The 22,255-nt window shown below is 41.0% G+C and overlaps 2 non-coding genes across 2 annotated transcripts; both read left to right on the top strand.

The window, feature by feature from the left end:
• The first annotated feature begins 9,543 nt into the window (after positions 1-9,543).
• LOC140302601 (U2 spliceosomal RNA) lies at positions 9,544-9,726 on the top strand. The gene has a single exon (XR_011915055.1). It is a non-coding gene; the product is annotated as a U2 spliceosomal RNA (small nuclear RNA).
• A 411-nt stretch (positions 9,727-10,137) lies between these two features.
• LOC140302574 (U5 spliceosomal RNA) lies at positions 10,138-10,250 on the top strand. Its single transcript, XR_011915032.1, has one exon. It is a non-coding gene; the product is annotated as a U5 spliceosomal RNA (small nuclear RNA).
• Positions 10,251-22,255: the final 12,005 nt, after the last annotated feature.

The following is a 22,255-nucleotide window of genomic DNA, read 5'->3' as shown; positions in this document are numbered from 1 at the left end:
TAAAAAAAAAGTGCGAATGCCCAACCATACATCATCAAAAGCAGGAGTGGATGTGTTCGGCTACAAGAAGGTGTGAACGTCCAACCAAAGTTTGTAAAAAGCAGTTAAGAAAAGGTGCGAATATCCAACCAAACATAATCAAAAGCGGGAGCAGAGCTGTTCAACTGCAAGTAGGTGTGAATGTCAGATCATAATTTGCAAAAAGCTGATGAGAAAGGGTGAGAATGCCCGACTATACACCATCAAATGCGGGAGCGGAGTTGTTCGGCTGTGAGTAGGTGTGAATCTCCCACCATAATTGCTGAAAAATGTGTTATAAAAGGTAAGAATGCCGGTCCACACATCATCAAAAGCGAGAGAGGTGGTGTTCGGCTGCAAGTAGGTGTGAATGTCCGACTAAAGTTCAAATATATTAACAAAAGCGGGAGGAGAGGTCTTCGGATGAGAGTGGTTGAGAATTTCCAACCATAATCTATAAAATGGGGGGGGGGGGAAAGTGTGATAGAACACTAAAAGGTGGAGCGGAAGTGTTCGGCTGCAAGAAGGTGTGAATGTCCGACTATATTTGGTGAAAAGCAGGTGAAGCAAGGTCTGAATGCCCAACCTTACATCATCAAAAGCGAGATCAGAGGTGTTTGGCTGCAAGAAGGCCATAGTTTTGCCATAAGCGGGTAAGGTGCGAATGACCGACTAAATATAAACAAAAGTGGGGGCGGAGGACTTCGGATGCAAGTGGGTGTGAATATCTCACCATACAAGTATGGTGGAGAGGAAGCTGTGAATGGCCGACCATAGTTTGCGAAAAGCGGGTGAGAAAAGGTGCAAATGTCCAACCATACATGATCAAAACAGGTAGCGGAGGTGTTTTGTTGCGACAAGGTGTGAATGTCCACCCATAATTAATGAAAAGCGGGCAACAAGTAGGTTCGAATGCCCAACCATACATCATCAAAAGCAGGAGTGGATGTGTTCGGCTACAAGAAGGTTTGAATGTCCGAGCATAGTTCGTAAAAAGCGGGTAAGAAAAGATTCGAATGCCCGAACGTACACCATCAAAAGAGGGAGCGGAGGTGTTCCGCTGTAAGAGGGTGTGAATGTCCGACCATAGTTGGTAAAAAGCGGGTAAGAAAATGTTAAAATACCCGACTGTACACAATCAAAAGAGGCAGCGGAGTTGTTCAGCTAAGAGAAGGTGTGAATGTCCGACCATGGTTTGTAAAAAGCGGGTAAGAAAAGGTTCGTATGCCCGAATTTACACCATCAAAAACGAAAGCAGAGGTGTTCAGCTTCAAAAAGGTGTGAACGTCCGACCAAAGGTTGTAAAAAGCAGTTAAGAAAAGGTTCGAATATCCAACCAAACATAATCAAAAGCGGGAGCAGAGCTTTTCGACTGCAAGTAGGTGTGAATGTAAGATCATAATTTGCAAAAAGCTGATGAGAAAAGGTGAGAATTCCTGACTATACACCATCAAATGCGGGAGCGGAGTTGTTCGGCTGTGAGAAGGTGTGAATCTCCGACCATAATTGTTGAAAAATGTGTTAGAAAAGGTAAGAATGCCGGTCCATCCATCATCAAAAGCGATAGAGGTGGTGTTCAGCTGCAAGTAGGTGTGAATGTCCAGCCATAATTACTCACAAACGGGTGAGAAAAGGTAGTATTGCCAGATCATACATGATCAAAACAGGGAGCGGAGGTGGTTCAGCTGCAAGAAGGTGTGAATGTCCGACTAAAGTTCAAATAGATTAACAAAAGCGAGAGGAGAGGTCTTCGGATAAGAGTGGTTGAGAATTTCCAACCATAACATATGAAATGCTGTGAAAAAAAAGGTGTGATAAAACACTAAAAGGTGGAGCGGAAGTGTTCGGCTGCAAGAAGGTGTGAATGTCCGACTATATTTGGTGAAAAGCAGGTGAAGCAAGGTCTGAATGCCCAACCTTACATCATCAAAAGCGAGATCAGAGGTGTTTGGCTGCAAGAAGGCCATAGTTTGCCATAAGCGGGTAAGGTGCGAATGACCGACTAAATATAAACAAAAGTTGGGGCGGAGGACTTCGGATGCAAGTGGGTGTGAATATCTCACCATACAAGTATGGTGGAGAGGAAGCTGTGAATGGCCGACCATAGTTTGCGAAAAGCGGGTGAGAAAAGGTGCAAATGTCCAACCATACATGATCAAAACAGGTAGCGGAGGTGTTTGGTTGCGACAAGGTGTGAATGTCCACCCATAATTAATGAAAAGCGGGCAACAAGTAGGTTCGAATGCCCAACCATACATCATCAAAAGCAGGAGTGGATGTGTTCGGCTACAAGGTTTGAATGTCCGAGCATAGTTCGTAAAAAGCGGGTAAGAAAAGATTCGAATGCCCGAACATACACCATCAAAAGAGGGAGCGGAGGTGTTCCGCTGTAAGAGGGTGTGAATGTCCGAACATAGTTGGTAAAAAGCGGGTAAGAAAATGTCAAAATACCCGACTGTAAACAATCAAAAGAGGCAGCGGAGTTGTTCAGCTAAGAGAAGGTGTGAATGTCCGACCATAGTTTGTAAAAAGCGGGTAAGAAAAGGTTCGTATGCCCGAATATACACCATCAAAAACGTAAGCGGAGGTGTTCAGCTTCAAGAAGGTGTGAACGTCCGACCAAAGTTTGTAAAACGCAGTTTAAAAAAGGTTCGAATATCCAACCAAACATAATCAAAAGCGGGAGCAGAGCTGTTCAACTGCAAGTAGGTGTGAATGTCAGATCATAATTTGCAAAAAGCTGATGAGAAAGGGTGAGAATGCCCGACTATACACCATCAAATGCGGGAGCGGAGTTGTTCGGCTGTGAGTAGGTGTGAATCTCCGACCATAATTGCTGAAAAATGTGTTATAAAAGGTAAGAATGCCGGTCCACACATCATCAAAAGCGAGAGAGGTGGTGTTCGGCTGCAAGTAGGTGTGAATGTCCGACTAAAGTTCAAATATATTAACAAAAGCGGGAGGAGAGGTCTTCGGATGAGAGTGGTTGAGAATTTCCAACCATTATCTATAAAATGCGGGGGAAAAAAAAGTGTGATAGAACACTAAAAGGTGGAGCGGAAGTGTTCGGCTGCAAGAAGGTGTGAATGTCCGACTATATTTGGTGAAAAGCAGGTGAAGCAAGGTCTGAATGCCCAACCTTACATCATCAAAAGCGAGATCAGAGGTGTTTGGCTGCAAGAAGGCCATAGTTTTGCCATAAGCGGGTATGGTGCGAATGACCGACTAAATATAAACAAAAGTGGGGGCGGAGGACTTCGGATGCAAGTGGGTGTGAATATCTCACCATACAAGTATGGTGGAGAGGAAGCTGTGAATGGCCGACCATAGTTTGCGAAAAGCGGGTGAGAAAAGGTGCAAATGTCCAACCATACATGATCAAAACAGGTAGCGGAGGTGTTTTGTTGCGACAAGGTGTGAATGTCCACCCATAATTAATGAAAAGCTGGCAACAAGTAGGTTCGAATGCCCAACCATACATCATCAAAAGCAGGAGTGGATGTGTTCGGCTACAAGAAGGTTTGAATGTCCGAGCATAGTTCGTAAAAAGCGGGTAAGAAAAGATTCGAATGCCCGAACGTACACCATCAAAAGAGGGAGCGGAGGTGTTCCGCTGTAAGAGGGTGTGAATGTCCGACCATAGTTGGTAAAAAGCGGGTAAGAAAATGTTAAAATACCCGACTGTACACAATCAAAAGAGGCAGCGGAGTTGTTCAGCTAAGAGAAGGTGTGAATGTCCGACCATGGTTTGTAAAAAGCGGGTAAGAAAAGGTTCGTATGCCCGAATATACACCATCAAAAACGGAAGCGGAGGTGTTCAGCTTCAAGAAGGTGTGAACGTCCGACCAAAGGTTGTAAAAAGCAGTTAAGAAAAGGTTCGAATATCCAACCAAACATAATCAAAAGCGGGAGCAGAGCTGTTCGACTGCAAGTAGGTGTGAATGTAAGATCATAATTTGCAAAAGGCTGATGAGAAAAGGTGAGAATTCCTGACTATACACCATCAAATGCGGGAGCGGAGTTGTTCGGCTGTGAGAAGGTGTGAATCTCCGACCATAATTGTTGAAAAATGTGTTAGAAAAGGTAAGAATGCCGGTCCATCCATCATCAAAAGCGATAGAGGTGGTGTTCAGCTTCAAGTAGGTGTGAATGTCCAGCCATAATTACTCACAAACGGGTGAGAAAAGGTAGTATTGCCAGATCATACATGATCAAAACAGGGAGCGGAGGTGGTTCAGCTGCAAGAAGGTGTGAATGTCCGACTAAAGTTCAAATAGAATAACAAAAGCGAGAGGAGAGGTCTTCGGATAAGAGTGGTTGAGAATTTCCAACCATAACATATGAAATGCTGTGAAAAAAAAGGTGTGATAAAACACTAAAAGGTGGAGCGGAAGTGTTCGGCTGCAAGAAGGTGTGAATGTCCGACTATATTTGGTGAAAAGCAGGTGAAGCAAGGTCTGAATGCCCAACCTTACATCATCAAAAGCGAGATCAGAGGTGTTTGGCTGCAAGAAGGCCATAGTTTGCCATAAGCGGGTAAGGTGCGAATGACCGACTAAATATAAACAAAAGTTGGGGCGGAGGACTTCGGATGCAAGTGGGTGTGAATATCTCACCATACAAGTATGGTGGAGAGGAAGCTGTGAATGGCCGACCATAGTTTGCGAAAAGCGGGTGAGAAAAGGTGCAAATGTCCAACCATACATGATCAAAACAGGTAGCGGAGGTGTTTGGTTGCGACAAGGTGTGAATGTCCACCCATAATTAATGAAAAGCGGGCAACAAGTAGGTTCGAATGCCCAACCATACATCATCAAAAGCAGGAGTGGATGTGTTCGGCTACAAGGTTTGAATGTCCGAGCATAGTTCGTAAAAAGCGGGTAAGAAAAGATTCGAATGCCCGAACATACACCATCAAAAGAGGGAGCGGAGGTGTTCCGCTGTAAGAGGGTGTGAATGTCCGACCATAGTTGGTAAAAAGCGGGTAAGAAAATGTTAAAATACCCGACTGTACACAATCAAAAGAGGCAGCGAAGTTGTTGAGCTAAGAGAAGGTGTGAATGTCCGACCATAGTTTGTAAAAAGCGGGTAAGAAAAGGTTCGTATGCCCGAATATACACCATCAAAAACGGAAGCGGAGGTGTTCAGCTTCAAGAAGGTGTGAACGTCCGACCAAAGGTTGTAAAAAGCAGTTAAGAAAAGGTTCGAATATCCAACCAAACATAATCAAAAGCGGGAGCAGAGCGGTTCGACTGCAAGTAGGTGTGAATGTAAGATCATAATTTGCAAAAAGCTGATGAGAAAAGGTGAGAATTCCTGACTATACACCATCAAATGCAGGAGCGGAGTTGTTCGGCTGTGAGAAGGTGTGAATCTCCGACCATAATTGTTGAAAAATGTGTTAGAAAAGGTAAGAATGCCGGTCCATCCATCATCAAAAGCGATAGAGGTGGTGTTCAGCTGCAAGAAGCTGTGAATGTCCAGCCAAAATAACTCACAAACGGGTAAGAAAAGGTAGTATTGCCAGACCATAAATGATCAAAACAGGGAGCGGAGTTGTTCGGCTACTAAAAGGTGTGAAAGTCCGACCATGGTTTCTAAAAAGCGGGTAAGACAAGGTGTGAATGCCCGACAATGTATGATCAAAAGAGGGAGCGGAGGTGTTCAGCAGCAAGAAGGTCTGAATGTCCATCGATAATTGCTAGAAAACATGAAAGAAAATTTTCGAATATCAAACCGCGCATGATCATAAGCAGGAGAGGAGGTGTTCAGCTGCAAGAAGGTGTGAATGTCCACCCATAATTACTGAAAAATGGGTAAGACAAGGTGCCAATGCCCGAACATACACGATCAAAAGAGGGAGCGGAGGTGTTCCGCTGTAAGAAGGTGTGAATGTCCAACCATGGTTTGTAAAAAGCAGTTAAGAAAAGGTTCCTATATCCAACCAAACATAATCAATAGCGGGAGCAGAGCTGTTCGACTGCAAGTAGGTGTGAATGTCCACAACGTTGTTCTTTGTTGAAATCGATCTAGACATTGATAAATATGAAGGACAAAGCAGTTTCCACTTGGTTTGAGTGAAGGAATTCATTTTATAAAGAAAGAGCAAATCTAAAGTTTCAGGAATCCGAGAATAAGCTTACTTTCATGAGTTCTGCACGATTTGGGATTTTATCTATAAAATGAATTCCTTCACTCAAACCAAGTTAAAACTGCTTTGTCCTTCATATTTATCAATGTCTAGATCGACTTCAACAAAGAAAAACATTGTATTTTGCAGTAGAAGAAAGTGCAACAGTGAAGGACGAGGAATCCGAGAATAAGCTTGTTTTCATACGTTCTGCATGATTTGGGATTTTATGTATAAAATGAATTCCTTCACTCAAACTATGTTAAAACTGCTTTGTCCTTCATATTTATCAATGTTTAGAAAGATTTAAACAAAAAAAACAATATTGGACTTTGCAGTAAAAGAAACAGTAAATCTAAAGTTTCAGGAATCCGAGAATAAGCTTACTTTCATGAGTTCTGCACGATTTGGGATTTTATCTATAAAATGAATTCCTTCACTCAAACTATGTTAAAACGGCTTTTACCTTCATATTTATCAATGACTAGATAGATTTAAACAAAAAAACAACATTGGACTGTGCAGTAAAAGAAAGAACAAATCAAAAGGTGCAGGAATCCGAGAATAAGCTTATTTTCATGAGTTCTGCACGATTTCGGATTTTACTATAAAATGAATTCCTTCACTCAAACTATGTTAAAATTGCTTTTAACTTCATATTTATCAATGTCTAGATCGACTTCAACAAAGAAGAACATTGGATTTTGCAATAGAAGAAAGAGCAACACTGAAGAATCAGGAATCCGAGAATAAGCTTCTTTTCAGACGTTCTGCATGATTTGGGATTTTATGTATAAAATGAATTCCTTCACTCAAACCAAGTGGAAACTGCTTTGTCCTTCATATTTATCAATGTCTAAATCGATTTCAACAAAGAACAACGTTGGATTTTGCAGTATAGTAAATTGCAACACTGGAGGTTTAGGAATCCGAGAATAAGCTTCTTTTCATACGTTCTGCATGATTTGGGATTTTATGTATAAAATGAATTCCTTCACTCAAACCAAGTTAAAATTGCTTTGTCCTTCATATTTATCAATGTCTAGATCGACTTCAACAAAGAAAAACATTGTATTTTGCAGTAGAAGAAAGTGCAACACTGAAGGACGAGGAATCCGAGAATAAGCTTCTTTTCATACGTTCTACATGATTTGGGATTTTATGTATAAAATGAATTCCTTCACTCAAACCAAGTGGAAACTGCTTTGTCCTTCATATTTATCAATGTCTAAATCGATTTCAACAAAGAACAACGTTGTATTTTGCAGTATAGGAAATTGCAACACTGGAGGTTTAGGAATCCGAAAATAAGCTTCTTTTCATACGTTCTGCATGATTTGGGATTTTATGTATAAAATGAATTCCTTCACTCAAACCAAGTTAAAATTGCTTTGTCCTTCATATTTATCAATGTCTAGATCGACTTCAACAAAGAAAAACATTGTATTTTGCAGTAGAAGAAAGTGCAACACTGAAGGACGAGGAATCCGAGAATAAGCTTCTTTTCATACGTTCTGCACGATTTGGGATTTTATGTATAAAATGAATTCCTTCACTCAAACCAAGTGGAAACTGCTTTGTCCTTCATATTTATCAATGTCTAGATCGATTTCAACAAAGAAAAACGTTGAGGACATTCACACCTACTTGCAGCTGAACCACCTCCGCTTCCCTGTTTTGATCATGTATCGTCTGGCAATACTACCTTTTCTCACCCGTTTGTGAGTAATTATGGCTGGACATTCACACCTACTTGCAGCCGAACACCACCTCTCTCGCTTTTGATGATGGATGGACCGGCATTCTTACCTTTTCTAACACATTTTTCAACAATTATGGTCGGAGATTCACACCTTCTCACAGCCGAACAACTCCGCTCCCGCATTTGATGGTGTATAGTCAGGAATTCTCACCTTTTCTCATCAGCTTTTTGCAATTTATGATCTGACATTCACACCTACTTGCAGTCGAACAGCACTGCTCCCGCTTTTGATTATGTTTGGTTGGATATTCGAACCTTTTCTTAACTGCTTTTTACAACCTTTGGTCGGACGTTCACACCTTCTTGCAGCCGAACACCTCCGCTTCCGCTTTTGATGGTGTATATTCGGGCATACGAACCTTTTCTTACCCGCTTTTTACAAACCATGGTCGGACTTTCACACCTTCTCTTAGCTGAACAACTCCGCTCCCTCTTTTAATTGTGTACAGTCGGGTATTTTAACCTTTTCTTACCCGCTTTTTACCAACTATGGTCGGACATTCACACCTTCTTACAGCGGAACACCTCCGCTCCCTCTTTTGATGGTGTATGTTCGGGCATTGGCACCTTTTCTTACCCGCTTTTTACAAACTATGCTCGGACATTCAAACCTTCTTGCAGCTGAACACCTCCACTCCTGCTTATGATCATGTGCGGTTTGATTTTCGAAAAATTTCTTTAATTTTCTCTAGCAATTATTGAAGGACATTCAGACCTTCTTGCAGCTGAACACCTCCACTCCCTCTTTTGATCATACATTGTCGGGCATTCGCACCTTATCTTACCCGCTTTTTACAAACTTTAGTCGAACATTCACACCTTTTTGCAGCTGAACCACCTCCGCTCCCTGTTTTGATCATGTATGGTCTGGCAATACTACCTTTTCTTACCCATTTGTGAGTAATTATGGCTGGACATTCCCACCTACTTGCAGCCGAACACCACCTCTCCCGCTTTGATGATGTATCGACCGGCATTCTTACCTTTTATAATACATTTTTCATAAATTATGGTCGGAGATTCACACCTACTCACAGCCGAACAACTCCGCTCCCGCATTTGATGATGTATAGTCGGGCATTCTCACCCTTTCTCATCAGCTTTTTGCAAATTATGATCTGACATTCACACCTACTTACAGTCGAACAGCTCTGCTCCCGCTTATGATTATGTTTGGATGGATATTCAAACCTTTTCTTAACTGCTTTTTAGAAACTTTGGTCGGGCGTTCACACCTTCTTGCAGCCGAACACCTCCGCTTCCGCATTTCATGGTGTATAGTCGGGCATTCTCACCCTTTCTCATCAGCTTTTTACAAATTATGGTCGGACATTCACACCTACTTGCAGCCGAATACTTCCGCTCCACCTTTTAGTGATGTATGGTTGGCATTTGCACCTTTTCTTACCTTCTTTTTATACTGATTGCTGAAGATTAAGTTGTTAACACTGATGGTTATTTCTGACATGCAATCATGAGGCTTTCCATCTGTGGGGTAGGTAGCAGTGTGGATGGATTAAGTGTAGCACATCTCTCGACAACAAGGTGTGGCTGTGAAAGAAGAACAGTTATGTAGGAGAGATGTCTGGTAAAGATATTTTGTTAAGTAACCATATCACAGCCACTGTATGACGTACCTTAAGTGTTAATGGGTGAAATAACACCATAAAGACTCAGTTTAATATCTGATATGTCCTCTATACGAGGACTACATATTAAATGGATTTTTAGCAATAGGAGTTGAAAAAGGAGCTTGCTCCGTTCACTCCAAGCATCGACCCGGTACTGCAGTGCCACTGGGAACGGTGCGCTCTTCTCTGCTCTTGTGCAAAAGCAAACAGCGGTGCAGGATGGAAGTTTCAGGGAGCCCAAGATGAAACTTTCTTTTAATCTGCTGAGAAAAGAGAGTGAATGCGAAGTGGACTTTAACACGACTCTGGGAGCGAGCCGATTGCGGGCTAACCGGGAGAATTGCTTGAAAGAAACGCGACACCGAATGAGCGGTCAGAACAAAGCCTCAATACGGTGTTCCCGTGGTGTTTGTGGCTGCCTTGTCTTTTGCACAGAGTAAAAGACAAGGCAGCCATCGAATAGGGCCCGATTGTTCCTACTTGGTCAGCCGAGGAGCAAGGGGGGGGAGCAAGCGTCTCAACCAAGCAAAGCTCACCATGGGGAAGGTGGCTATGCCAACTAGCCTGATGCCCTGCTCCCGCAGTGATGGATAATCGTACTCTGGTTTCTCTTCATAACGTACAAGTCTTTCGCCTTTTACTAAACACTTCCGTGGAGAGCAGCACTAATGAGTTGTTTCTAATTTTGGCAGGCTTTACCTTTGCGGGTGAAGCCCTTTCTGTCTGTGAAAAAGAAATCTTGTTACTGTGCAGAGTGACTTCTCTGAGTAGAGTTGCCTTACTTGTTGCGACTGTGCCGATGTTGCTTGAATGGTGCTCGCTGGAGCGTGCGGGAGTGCAAAGTTATGCCATTTAAGGGCTGAAGAGTGCTCAGTGCAGCGGGTGGGCGGAGGTGCAAAGTGACACTCTGGCCACCTATGGCCATAAAAAGAACACCGCTACAAGTGCGCATTGTGCCAGGAAGGGCCCTCGGACGTGAACCAGTGGACAGTTATTGCTTCTCTAACTTCTGCTATTGCTTGGACCTTTTTTTCGTGTGACTCCGGCTCCTTCGTCCGAGTGAGCACAGAGGCGATGCTTCTTTGTGGCTGCGTCCTTGGCCTGCAGCCTCTTGGGCTGTTGCTACTGCCATCTGGATCACAGCCACGGGGGGAATCTGCTTGTGCCTTCTTACCAGCAAGTTTCTTGAGGTCCATATGGCGTCTTTGATGGCGGCCAGGGTGAGCCACCTTTTGACAAATTCCTCTTTCCTGAGGTTCTGATTTTGACTCACCCCATAAAGCACCAGTTGTGCTGACAGGACCTCTCTTGCTGGTAAGTACGGGAAATTTAAGGAGTCGGCTGTTGCCCACAAGTCCACAGCAGCACTGCACTCCCAGAAGAAATGCCTCACCGTCTCAGGCGCGCCACAACCTGGACGGGGGCAGGTGGCCGTCGCCGACATACCCCTGGAGTGCATGACCTGACTGGGAGAATCTCGTGAGCCACCATCCATGACAAATCCCAAAGTCTGTTCAGAAGAGCTGAAAGGTTCACACTGCGCCAAACTGTTGAGGGCTCGCCAAGAGTGAGCCCACGCACTGGACTCACTGGGGCCTGCTCCTGCACAACAGAGAGCAAAGATCGATGGCACGTTAAAACTTGTACATCTTCTTGTTCTAAATTAAAATGGTTTAAAAATGTCTTTATAAAAGCATAACTTTTTGTTAGATTAAAAGACACAGGTACTTTCAGGTCTGATGGTAAAAGTCGTAATCTTCTCATGTAGGCCCCCATCCATAATCTTGCCATTATAGCTGCCGCTGGGTTTTTGGATGGGTTAATTGCACACTTTAATTGGACAGAGGTAAAGAGACTTCCTAAAAACAAATACAGATCTGGTACTGCTTTCCCTCCCTTCACTTTTGGCTTCTTCAGTACTTCCCTCCTCAACCTTTCCCATTTGGAGTTCCATAAAAAATAAAAGATGGATCGTTCCAGGTCTAAAATAATTTCTTTTTAGAATAAGTAAATTAATAAAGTTTTGTCTAGCAGGTCAAATATGTGCAAAATACAATCAACAGGGCAATCTAAGACCAAAACGAAGATAATTCCCTAAGCCAGTGTATCTTTTTCAACATATTTGTTTGGATTTCATTATTTCATTATTGTGTAGATTTCATTGAACTAAATTAATGTTAAGGGAAACGATTCTGCTCAGTGACAACAGAGGTTTTTACCAAATGGACTGAAATATTTCCATGTGCACAAGCCGATGCACTCTCAGTAGCAAAAGCACGGGTAAAATAAATCATTTCTAGATTTGAAATTCCTGAAAAGATCTTCAGTGATAATTTGACACACTGTGTAAACAACGTCATCTCACTGATGGCAAAGAACTTAAAATAGACCTTAGAAACGACATATCATCCAACGTGCATATCATCCACAATCAGCAGGTTTCGTGGAGAGACACAATGGAATAATTAAGTCAAGACTGAAAAAAATCATGGAAGAAATGGGAAATATTGGGTTTACTGTTTACCATCCTAAAAATGCATCCTCCAACTAGCACAAGATGAACTCCATTTGAGAAAAGGTATGGAAGACCATTTGTACTCCCACAGTCAAAACACAGTCATCAACTGACATGATGAAGAAAAAAAGAAAAAGAGAAGAAACCTTAGCAGTATACAAATATTAACAAGTAGAGAGATCTCTTCTGTTTAGTCTGTTCCAGGTGAACCGGTGAAGGAATCTCTGAAGACAGTAAAACCCGGGGACTGGATCATCATCAAAGTGATAAAGAAAAAGAACTGGTCCAGCCCAATGGGGGGAAGGTCCATTTCAGGTACTACTTACATCACCCACAGCAGCTGAAGGACTTCTTGGATTCACTTATCACATTGTACCACGACCTTCAGAAGTAGGGAAAGATTATTTACCCACCACTGTTTTCTGAGGCAAAAGTCTGACTACAAAGGGGAATTCTCTCAACAGGAGGGGGTTCATCTCAACCTCAGTGAAGAAAACAACAGCTAACATGAGAACATAGGGTGTGACTAAAATAACCATACAGAGTACCACCACTGTCCCCTTGACATAGAAAGTGCCACACTAGTAATAACATTTATTTAAACTTGGAGATAAATGGAGAAAATAATCTCATATACAATAGCTGAGACAAAAAAAAAACAAAAAACTTTTGAAGACACGATTAAAACAACATTTAGAACATACAATAAGCTTAAAAGGAGTGACAAAGCTGCGACTGCGAAGGCATAGAAGTCTAATTAAAAACAGGAGCAGTAGGACAGACTTTTCTGAAATCTGAGTAAGCTCTGGGAATCAAATTTAGATAATGATCAGACTTGGCCTTTCTTATTTCTGCTGTACCTTTATTTCTAAGCTTCCTAAAAGCAAGGCAATGACCCGGGTCCCTCATATGCCCAGCTAGCATCCAAGGTTTATTTATTTTTTAAGTAAAGAAGACAGTTCTGACGAAAGCCAGGGACTAGACCTGTTCTAAGTTCTATACTTTTTAAAAGGGGCGTGTTTATCAACTATGGAATTAGAAGATTTACAAAAATGGTCAAGTGCTAGATCTTCATCTGGGATTTTAACAGTGTCATGAGTATAACTATTCAACAGATCAGTTAAAAAAAAATCCTGCTCATGGAGATGTTTCAGGATCTGGATACCAAGCGTGGACCTAATGTTTTCATTTTTGCAATTCTGATACAGGCTATTGAGCAGTGATAACTAACACCAAGTTCAGATACTGCGGATTTTCTACCTTTGATTTGTTAAGATTGAGCCAATCAGGGACAACCTTGAAGGATCTCTTAAGATTGGTTTTGTAGGATCAGTAATTACCTGAGAAAGGTTGATATTGGTACACACCTTTTTTAAATGATCAGAGGCAGAGTTCAACTTGTTTAAATTAAAATTGCCACACAGAGATTGGGTTTAGGCCACATGCACACAGAATGACATCAACAAATATAAGAAATATTAAACATTTACACATAGATTTTTGAATACATGTAGAGGAATGATTCTTTGAAATGTGCTCATTGCGGAGTTATGATCAGTTGAGTAATGAACTATTCTGGGAAAGAGGTTCTATTCCCAGCATCATGATGGACACTCCTGATATAGAAGGTTTCGCTAACGCATTGGAATTGTTGTACTATTTTCATATGCATGTGCAATGAAGAATTGCTTAATGCTGATAAATGCAAAGAAGAACAGCTTACACATAGATGCTCACATATAGGCTGCTGAATGCAATGAAGACCTGCTTATCCAGTAAAGTTCAATGTCAATGTGTAATATTCAATTAGGATTTGCAAAACAGTGAAGTTCAACAATGAATGGGTCCATAGTCGGTATGACAAGACTAAAGGAATATTTACCTGGGTGTACGTTCAAACAGAGATGAGAAAATTGCGATAAATAATTGTTTGTTTGTTTGTTAGTATGTATATGAATGTTATGTGTATAAACTATGTTGAGTTGTAGTTACTCAGTAGTGTCTCAGTGAAACAACCGACGGGGGAAGCCTTGCGGTGACAACAAAAGCAGTGTTTTACTGATCAGTCAAGTTGCTCCAGTGTACTCCATACAAACCGGTTGGTTACTGAAGGGATAGAAAATGGGGAATACTTGTTTTAAAGCAAACAAGGAATTAGATGGGAAAAATACATGTTTTAACGGGACCCAGACAATATTAAATACTCAGACAGATGGGAGAAGAAGTGTAGTTTTGTAGGAAATCACAAAATTATTACATAAAATTAGTGAAATCAATTGAAGAATGCCTTTCTGAAGAGCTGTTTACCACAGATGAGCAGCTTTGCGACCAAGCACATTGTAGATCGCTTTACTGCCAAAATGATCTAATTTAATGGATTGGTTTAGACATGCATAACAGCATTTTAAGAACAAAGAGAGAAACAAAAAGGGACAACGCTTCATGGTGGAAGGTGATGTATAAATAACTGTGTATATGATGAAGGAGAGACCATTTGAGCACCACAGCCATTTCGCAGCACAGGGACAGCAGTCCAAGTTAAAGGATCTCCCATGTGGTATCACCTGTCACACTGTGTCAAGGCATCAAAAGAAGAAAAAATCACCAAACTCAAGGACAAAGAGACGAAGACTCCGGTGAACGAAGAGAGAGGACTGATAAACCAGAAATACAAAAGGATGCTCGATATCAAGATCCAAAAGAAGAGGCTAACAATGCCACGAACACTTACGATGCTGGGAATGATGCCAGCAATGAACAGAGAAGAGATTCAGTGTCATCAATCTGCAACACGTGCCTCTAATGAGGGGGTGAATATAGAATCCTCAACGATTACAACGTCTCTGGGAACTGTGACAACAACAAGGTTTAAACCATTTTGATATATATTGTAACCTATTGGCAAAGGAATAGTGCTGAAAATGAGGTAAATCTAATCCACCACTTTCCTTGGTCTTCTGTAGGGTTTTTAAACTAAGGGTTTGTTTTTCCACAGAAATTTGGAGATGCATGAATCTAGTGACTTAAACCAAGTAGCAGATGGTTTTATGGGGATCATTGAGAACAAATAGTTAACTTTTGGTAGTATCATCATTTTAATGGTTGTAACTCTCCCCATAAGTGATATAGGTAAGGACTTCCAACGAGAGAGCTCGTCCTCTATTCTCTTTAATAATTGCACATAATTTAGCTTTGTTAGCTCTGAGAGCCTGGAGGAAATGTTTATGCCTAAATATCTAATATTTCCTGACTGTAAAGTGATCGCAGGTATATTCTGGACCCTACAGTTAATGGGCAGAACTGTGGTCTTAGACCAGTTGATAGAGTAGTCACAAAGTGCAGAGAATTTATTTATGAGTGTGATCGTGTGAGTGAGAGACATCTGTGAGTTCTGAAGGAAAAGTAATACATCATCAGCATAAAGACGTATTTTATGCTCAATATTTTGGGGTTGGATGCCTTTAATATTTCTATCTTGTCTGATAGCAGCTGCTAAAGGTTTGATGAAAATAGCAAAAAGTGAGGGAGAAAGTTGGTAACCCTGTCTTGTACCTCTCTGCAGACTGAAGCTTGGAGTAGTTTGATCATTTGTCCTGACACTTGCATTTGGGGAGCTATATAATATCCTTATCCAGTTGATGAAGTGTGACACAAACCCGAATTTGTTTAATGTTGCGAATAAAAATTTCCAGTTCACTCCATCAAATGCTTTTTCTGCATCTAGAGAGTCGATTATGGTTTCCAAGTTGTTGATGGTAGAATAGTCTATGAGAAAAAGCGGGTGAGAAAAGGTGCGAATGTCCAACCATACATGATCAAAAGCAGGAGTTGATGTGTTCGGCTACAAGAAGGTTTGAATGCCTGACCATAGTTTGTAAAAAGCGGGTAAGAAAAGGTTCAAATGCCCGAACATACACCATGAAAAGAGGGAGCGGAGTTTTTCGGCTAAAAGAAGGTGTGAAAGTCCGACCATGGTTTGTAAAAAGCGGGTAAGAAAAGGTTTGAATGCCCGAATATACACCATCAAAAGCGGAAGCGGAGGTGTTCGGCTGCAAGAAGGTGTGAACGTCCGACCAAAGTTTGTAAAACGCAGTTAAGAAAAGGTTCGAATATCCAACCAAACATAATCAAAAGCGGGAGCAAGGGTGTTCGACTGCAAGTAGGTGTGAATGTCAGATCATAATTTGCAAAAAGCTGATGGGAAAGGGTGTGAATGACCGACAATAATTGCTGAAAAATGTGTTAGAAAAGGTAAGAATGCCGGACCATACATCATCAAAAGCGAGAGAGGTGGTGTTCGGCTGCAAGTAGGTGTGAATGTCCGACTAAAGTTCAAATATATTAACAAAAGCGGGAGGAGAGGTCTTCGGATGAGAGTGGTTGAGAATTTCCAACCATAATCTATAAAATGCAGGGGAAAAAAAAGTGTGATAGAACACTAAAAGGTGGAGCGGAAGTGTTCGGCTGCAAGAAGGTGTGAATGTCCGACTATATTTCGTGAAAAGCAGGTGAAGCAAGATCTGAATGCCCAACCTTACATAATCAAAAGCGAGATCAGAGGTGTTTGGCTGCAAGAAGGCCATAGTTTGCCAAAAGCAGGTAAGGTGCGAATGACCGTCTAAATATCAACAAAAATGGGGGCGGAGGTCTTCGGATGCAAGTGGGTGTGAATATCCCACCATACAAGTATGGTGGAGAGGAAGCTGTGAATGGCCGACAATAGTAAAAAGCGTGTGAGAAAAGGTGCAAATGTCCAACCATACATGATTAAAACAGGGAGCGGAGGTGTTTGGCTGCGACAAGGTGTGAATGTCCACCCATAATTAATGAAAAGCGGGCAACAAGTAGGTTCGAATGCCCAACCATACATCATCAAAAGCAGGAGTGGATGTGTTCGGCTACATAAGGTTTGAATGTCCGACCATAGTTTGTAAACAGCGGGTAAGAAAAGGTTCGAATGCCCAAACATATACCATTAAATGAGGGAGCGGAGGTGTTCCGCTGTAAAAAGGTGTGAATGTCCACCAATAATTCCTGAAAAATGGTTAAAAAAAAGGTGGGAATGCCCAACCATACATCATCAAAAGCAAGAGTGGATGTGTTCGGCTACAAGAAGGTTTGAACGTCCAACCAAAGTTTTTAAAAAGCAGTTAAGAAAAGGTTCGAATATCCAAGCAAACATAATCAAAAGTGGGAGCAGAGCTGTTCGACTGCAAGTAGGTGTGAATGTAAGATCATAATTTGCAAAAAGCTGATGAGAAAGGGTGAGAATGCCCGACTATACACAATCAAATGCGGGAGCGGAGTTGTTCGGCTGTGAGTAGGTGTGAATCTCCGACCATAATTGTTGAAAAATGTGTTAGAAAAGGTAAGAATGCCGGTCCATACATCATCAACAGCGAGAGAGGTGGTGTTCGGCTGCAAGTAGGTGTGAGTGTCCAGCCATAATTACTCACAAACTTGTAAGAAAAGGTAGTATTGCCAGACCATACATGATCAAAACAGGGAAGCGGAGGTGGTTCAGCTGCAAGAAGGTGTGATTGCCGACTAAAGTTCAAATATATTGACAAAAGCGGGAGGAGAGGTCTTCGGATGAGAGTCGTTGAGAATTTCCAACCATAATCTATGAAATGCAGTGAAAAAAAAGGTGTGATAGAACACTAAAAGGTGGAGCGGAAGTGTTCGGCTGCAAGAAGGTGTGAATGTCCGACTATATTTGGTGAAAAGCAGGTGAAGCAAGGTCTGAATGCCCAACCTTACATCATCAAAAGCGAGATCAGAGGTGTTTGGCTGCAAGAAGGCCATAGTTTTGCCATAAGCGGGTAAGGTGCGAATGACCGACTAAATATAAACAAAAGTGGGGGCGGAGGTCTTCGGATGCAAGTGGGTGTGAATATCTCACCATACAAGTATGGTGGAGAGGAAGCTGTGAATGGCCGACCATAGTTTGCGAAAAGCGGGTGAGAAAAGGTGCAAATGTCCAACCATACATGATCAAAACAGGTAGCGGAGGTGTTCGGCTACAAGAAGGTTTGAATGTCCGAGCATAGTTCGTAAAAAGCGGGTAAGAAAAGATTCGAATGCCCGAACATACACCATCAAAAGAGGGAGCGGAGGTGTTCCGCTGTAAGAGGGTGTGAATGTCCGACCATAGTTGGTAAAAAGCGGGTAAGAAAATGTTAAAATACCCGACTGTACACAATCAAAAGAGGCAGCGGAGTTGTTCAGCTAAGAGAAGGTGTGAATGTCCGACCATAGTTTGTAAAAAGCGGGTAAGAAAAGATTCGAATTTCCGAACATACACCATCAAAAGAGGGAGCGGAGGTGTTCCGCTGTAAGAGGGTGTGAATGTCCGACCATAGTTGGTAAAAAGCGGGTATGAAAATGTTAAAATACCCGACTGTACACAATCAAAAGAGGCAGCGGAGTTGTTCGGCTACAAGAAGGTGTGAAAGTCCAACCATGGTTTGTAAAAAGCAGTTAAGAAAAGGTTCCAATATCCAACCAAACATAATCACAAGCGGGAGCAGAGCTGTTCGACTGCAAGTAGGTGTGAATGTAAGATCATAATTTGCAAAAAGCTGATGAGAAAAGGTGAGAATTCCTGACTATACACCATCAAATGCGGGAGCGGAGTTGTTCGGCTGGTATTTATCAATGTCTAGATAGATTTAAAAAAAAAAAACAACGTTATATTTTGCAGTAAAAGAAAGAGCAACACTAATGGTTCAGAAATCCGAGAAAAAGCTTTTCGTGAGTTCTGCATGATTTGGGATTTTATGTATAAAATGAATTCCTTCACTCAAACCAAGTGGAAACTGCTTTGTCCTTCATATTTATCAATGTCTGAATCGACTTCAACAAAAAAAACAACATTGGACTTTGCAGTAAAAGAAAGAGCAAATCTAAAGTTTCAGGAATCCGAGAATAAGCTTATTTTCATGAGTTCTGCACGATTTGGGATTTTATCTATAAAATGAATTCCTTCACTCAAACTATGTTAAAACGGCTTTTACCTTCATATTTATCAATGTCTAGATCGACTTCAACAAAGAAGAACATTGGATTTTGCAATAGAAGAAAGAGCAACACTGAAGGATCAGCAATCCGAGAATAAGCTTATTATCATACGTTCTGCACGATTTGGGATTTTATGTATAAAATGAATTACTTCACTCAAACCAAGTGAAAACTGCTTTGTCCTTCATATTTATTAATGTCTAAATCGATTTCAACAAAGAACGTTGTATTTTGCAGTATAGGAAAGTGCAACACTGGAGGATTAGTAATCCGAGAATAAGCTTCTTTTCATACGTTCTGCATGATTTGGGATTTTATGTATAAAATGAATTCCTTCACTCAAACCAAGTAAAAACTGCTTTGTCCTTCATATTTATCAATGTCTAGATCGACTTCAACAAAGAAAAACATTGTATTTTGCAGTAGAAGAAAGTGCAACAGTGAAGGACGAGGAATCCGAGAATAAGCTTGTTTTCATACGTTCTGCACGATTTTGGATTTTACTATAAAATGAATTCCTTCACTCAAACTATGTTAAAACTGCTTTGTCCTTCATATTTATCAATGTTTAGAAAGATTTAAACAAAAAAAACAATATTGGACTTTGCAGTAAAAGAAAGAGCAAATCTAAAGTTTCAGGAATCCGAGAATAAGCTTACTTTCATGAGTTCTGCACGATTTGGGATTTTATCTATAAAATGAATTCCTTCACTCAAACTACGTTAAAACGGCTTTTACCTTCATATTTATCAATGACTAGATAGATTTAAACAAAAAAACAACATTGGACTGTGCAGTAAAAGAAAGAACAAATCAAAAGGTGCAGGAATCCGAGAATAAGCTTATTTTCATGAGTTCTGCACGATTTCGGATTTTACTATAAAATGAATTCCTTCACTCAAACTATGTTAAAATTGCTTTTAACTTCATATTTATCAATGTCTAGATTGACTTCAACAAAGAAGAACATTGGATTTTGCAATAGAAGAAAGAGCAACACTGAAGGATCAGGAATCCGAGAATAAGCTTATTATCATACGTTCTGCATGATTTGGGATTTTATGTATAAAATGAATTCCTTCACTCAAACCAAGTTAAAACTGCTTTGTCCTTCATATTTATCAATGTCTAGATCGACTTCAACAAAGAAAAACATTGTATTTTGCAGTAGAAGAAAGTGCAACAGTGAAGGACAAGGAATCCGAGAATAAGCTTCTTTTCATAAGTTCTGCACGATTTGGGATTTTATGTATAAAATGAATTCCTTCACTCAAACCAAGTGGAAACTGCTTTGTCCTTCATATTTATCAATGTCTAGATCGATTTCAACAAAGAACAACGTTGTGGACATTCACACCTACTTGCAGTCGAACAGCTCTTCTCCCGCTTTTGATTATGTTTGGATGGATATTCGAACCTTTTATTAACTGCTTTTTACAAACTTTGGTCGGACGTTCACACCTTCTTGCAGCCGAACACCTCTGCTTCCGCTTTTGATGGTATATATTCGGGATTCAAACCTTTTCTTACCCGCTTTTTACCAACTACGGTCAGACATTCACACCTTCTTACAGCGGAACACCTCCGCTCCCTCTTTTGATACTGTATGTTCGGGCATTCGAACCTTTTCTTACCCGCTTTTTACAAACTATAGTCGGGCATTCAAACCTTCTTGTAGCCGAACACATCCACTCCTGCTTTTGATGATGTATGGTTGGACATTCGCACCTTTTCTCACCCGCTTTTTCTCATAGACTATTCTACCATCAACAACTTGGAAACCATAATCGACTCTCTAGATGCAGAAAAAGCATTTGATGGAGCGAACTGGAAATTTTTATTCGCAACATTAAACAAATTCGGGTTTGTGTCACACTTCATCAACTGGATAAGGATATTATATAGCTCGCCAAATGCAAGTATCAGGACAAATGATCAAACTTCTCGAAGCTTCAGTCTGCAGAGAGGTACAAGACAGGGTTGCCAACTTTCTCCCTCACTTTTTGCTATTTTCATCAAACCTTTAGCAGCTGCTATCAGACAAGATAGAAATATTAAAGGCATCCAACCCCAAAATATTGAGCATAAAATAAGTCTTTATGCTGATGATGTATTACTTTTCCTTCAGAACTCACAGACGTCTCTCACTCACACGATCAGACTCATAAATAAATTCTCTGCACTTTGTGACTACTCTATCAACTGGTCTAAGACCACAGTTCTGCCCATTAACTGTAGGGTCCAGAATATACCTGCGATCACTTTACAGTCAGGAAATATTAGATATTTAGGCATAAACATTTCCTCCAGGCTCTCAAAGCTAACAAAGCTAAATTATGTGCAATTATTAAAGAGAGTAGAGGACGAGCTCTCTCGTTGGAAGTCCTTACCTATATCACTTATGGGGAGAGTTACAACCATTAAAATGATGATACTACCAAAAGTTAACTATTTGTTCTCAATGATCCCCATAAAACCATCTGCTACTTGGTTTAAGTCACTAGATTCATGCATCTCCAAATTTCTGTGGAAAAACAAAACCACCACGTATTTGTTTAAAAACCCTACAGAAGACCAAGGACAGTGGTGGATTAGATTTACCTCATTTTCAGCACTATTCCTTAGCCAATAGGTTACAATATATATCAAAATGGTTTAAACCTTGTTGTTGTCACAGTTCCCAGAGACGTTGTAATCGTTGAGGATTCTATATTCACCCCCTCATTAGAGGCAAGTGTTGCAGATTGATGACACTGAATCTTCTTCTCTGTTCATTGTTGGCATCATTCCCAGCATCGTAAGTGTTCGTGGCATTGTTAGCCTCTTCTTTTGGATCTTGATATCGAGCATCCTTTTGTATTTCTGGTTTGTCAGTCCTCTCTCTTCGTTCACCGGAGTCTTCGTCTCTTTGTCCTTGAGTTTGGTGATTTTTTCTTCTTTTGATGCCTTGACACAGTGTGACAGGTGATACCACGTGGGAGATCCTTTAACTTGGACTGCTGTCCCTGTGCTGCGAAATGGCTGTGGTGCTCAAATGGTCTCTCCTTCATCATATACACAGTTATTTATACATCACCTTCCACCATGAAGCGTTGTCCCTTTTTGTTTCTCTCTTTGTTCTTAAAATGCTGTTATGCATGTCTAAACCAATCCATTAAATTAGATCATTTTGGCAGTAA

This window comes from Leuresthes tenuis, unplaced genomic scaffold (assembly GCF_036924035.1).
Source record: "Leuresthes tenuis unplaced genomic scaffold, fLeuTen1.0.hap1 SCAF_2, whole genome shotgun sequence".
Taxonomy (NCBI): domain Eukaryota; kingdom Metazoa; phylum Chordata; class Actinopteri; order Atheriniformes; family Atherinopsidae; genus Leuresthes; species Leuresthes tenuis.
This window is presented reverse-complemented; position numbering and strand designations above follow the sequence as displayed.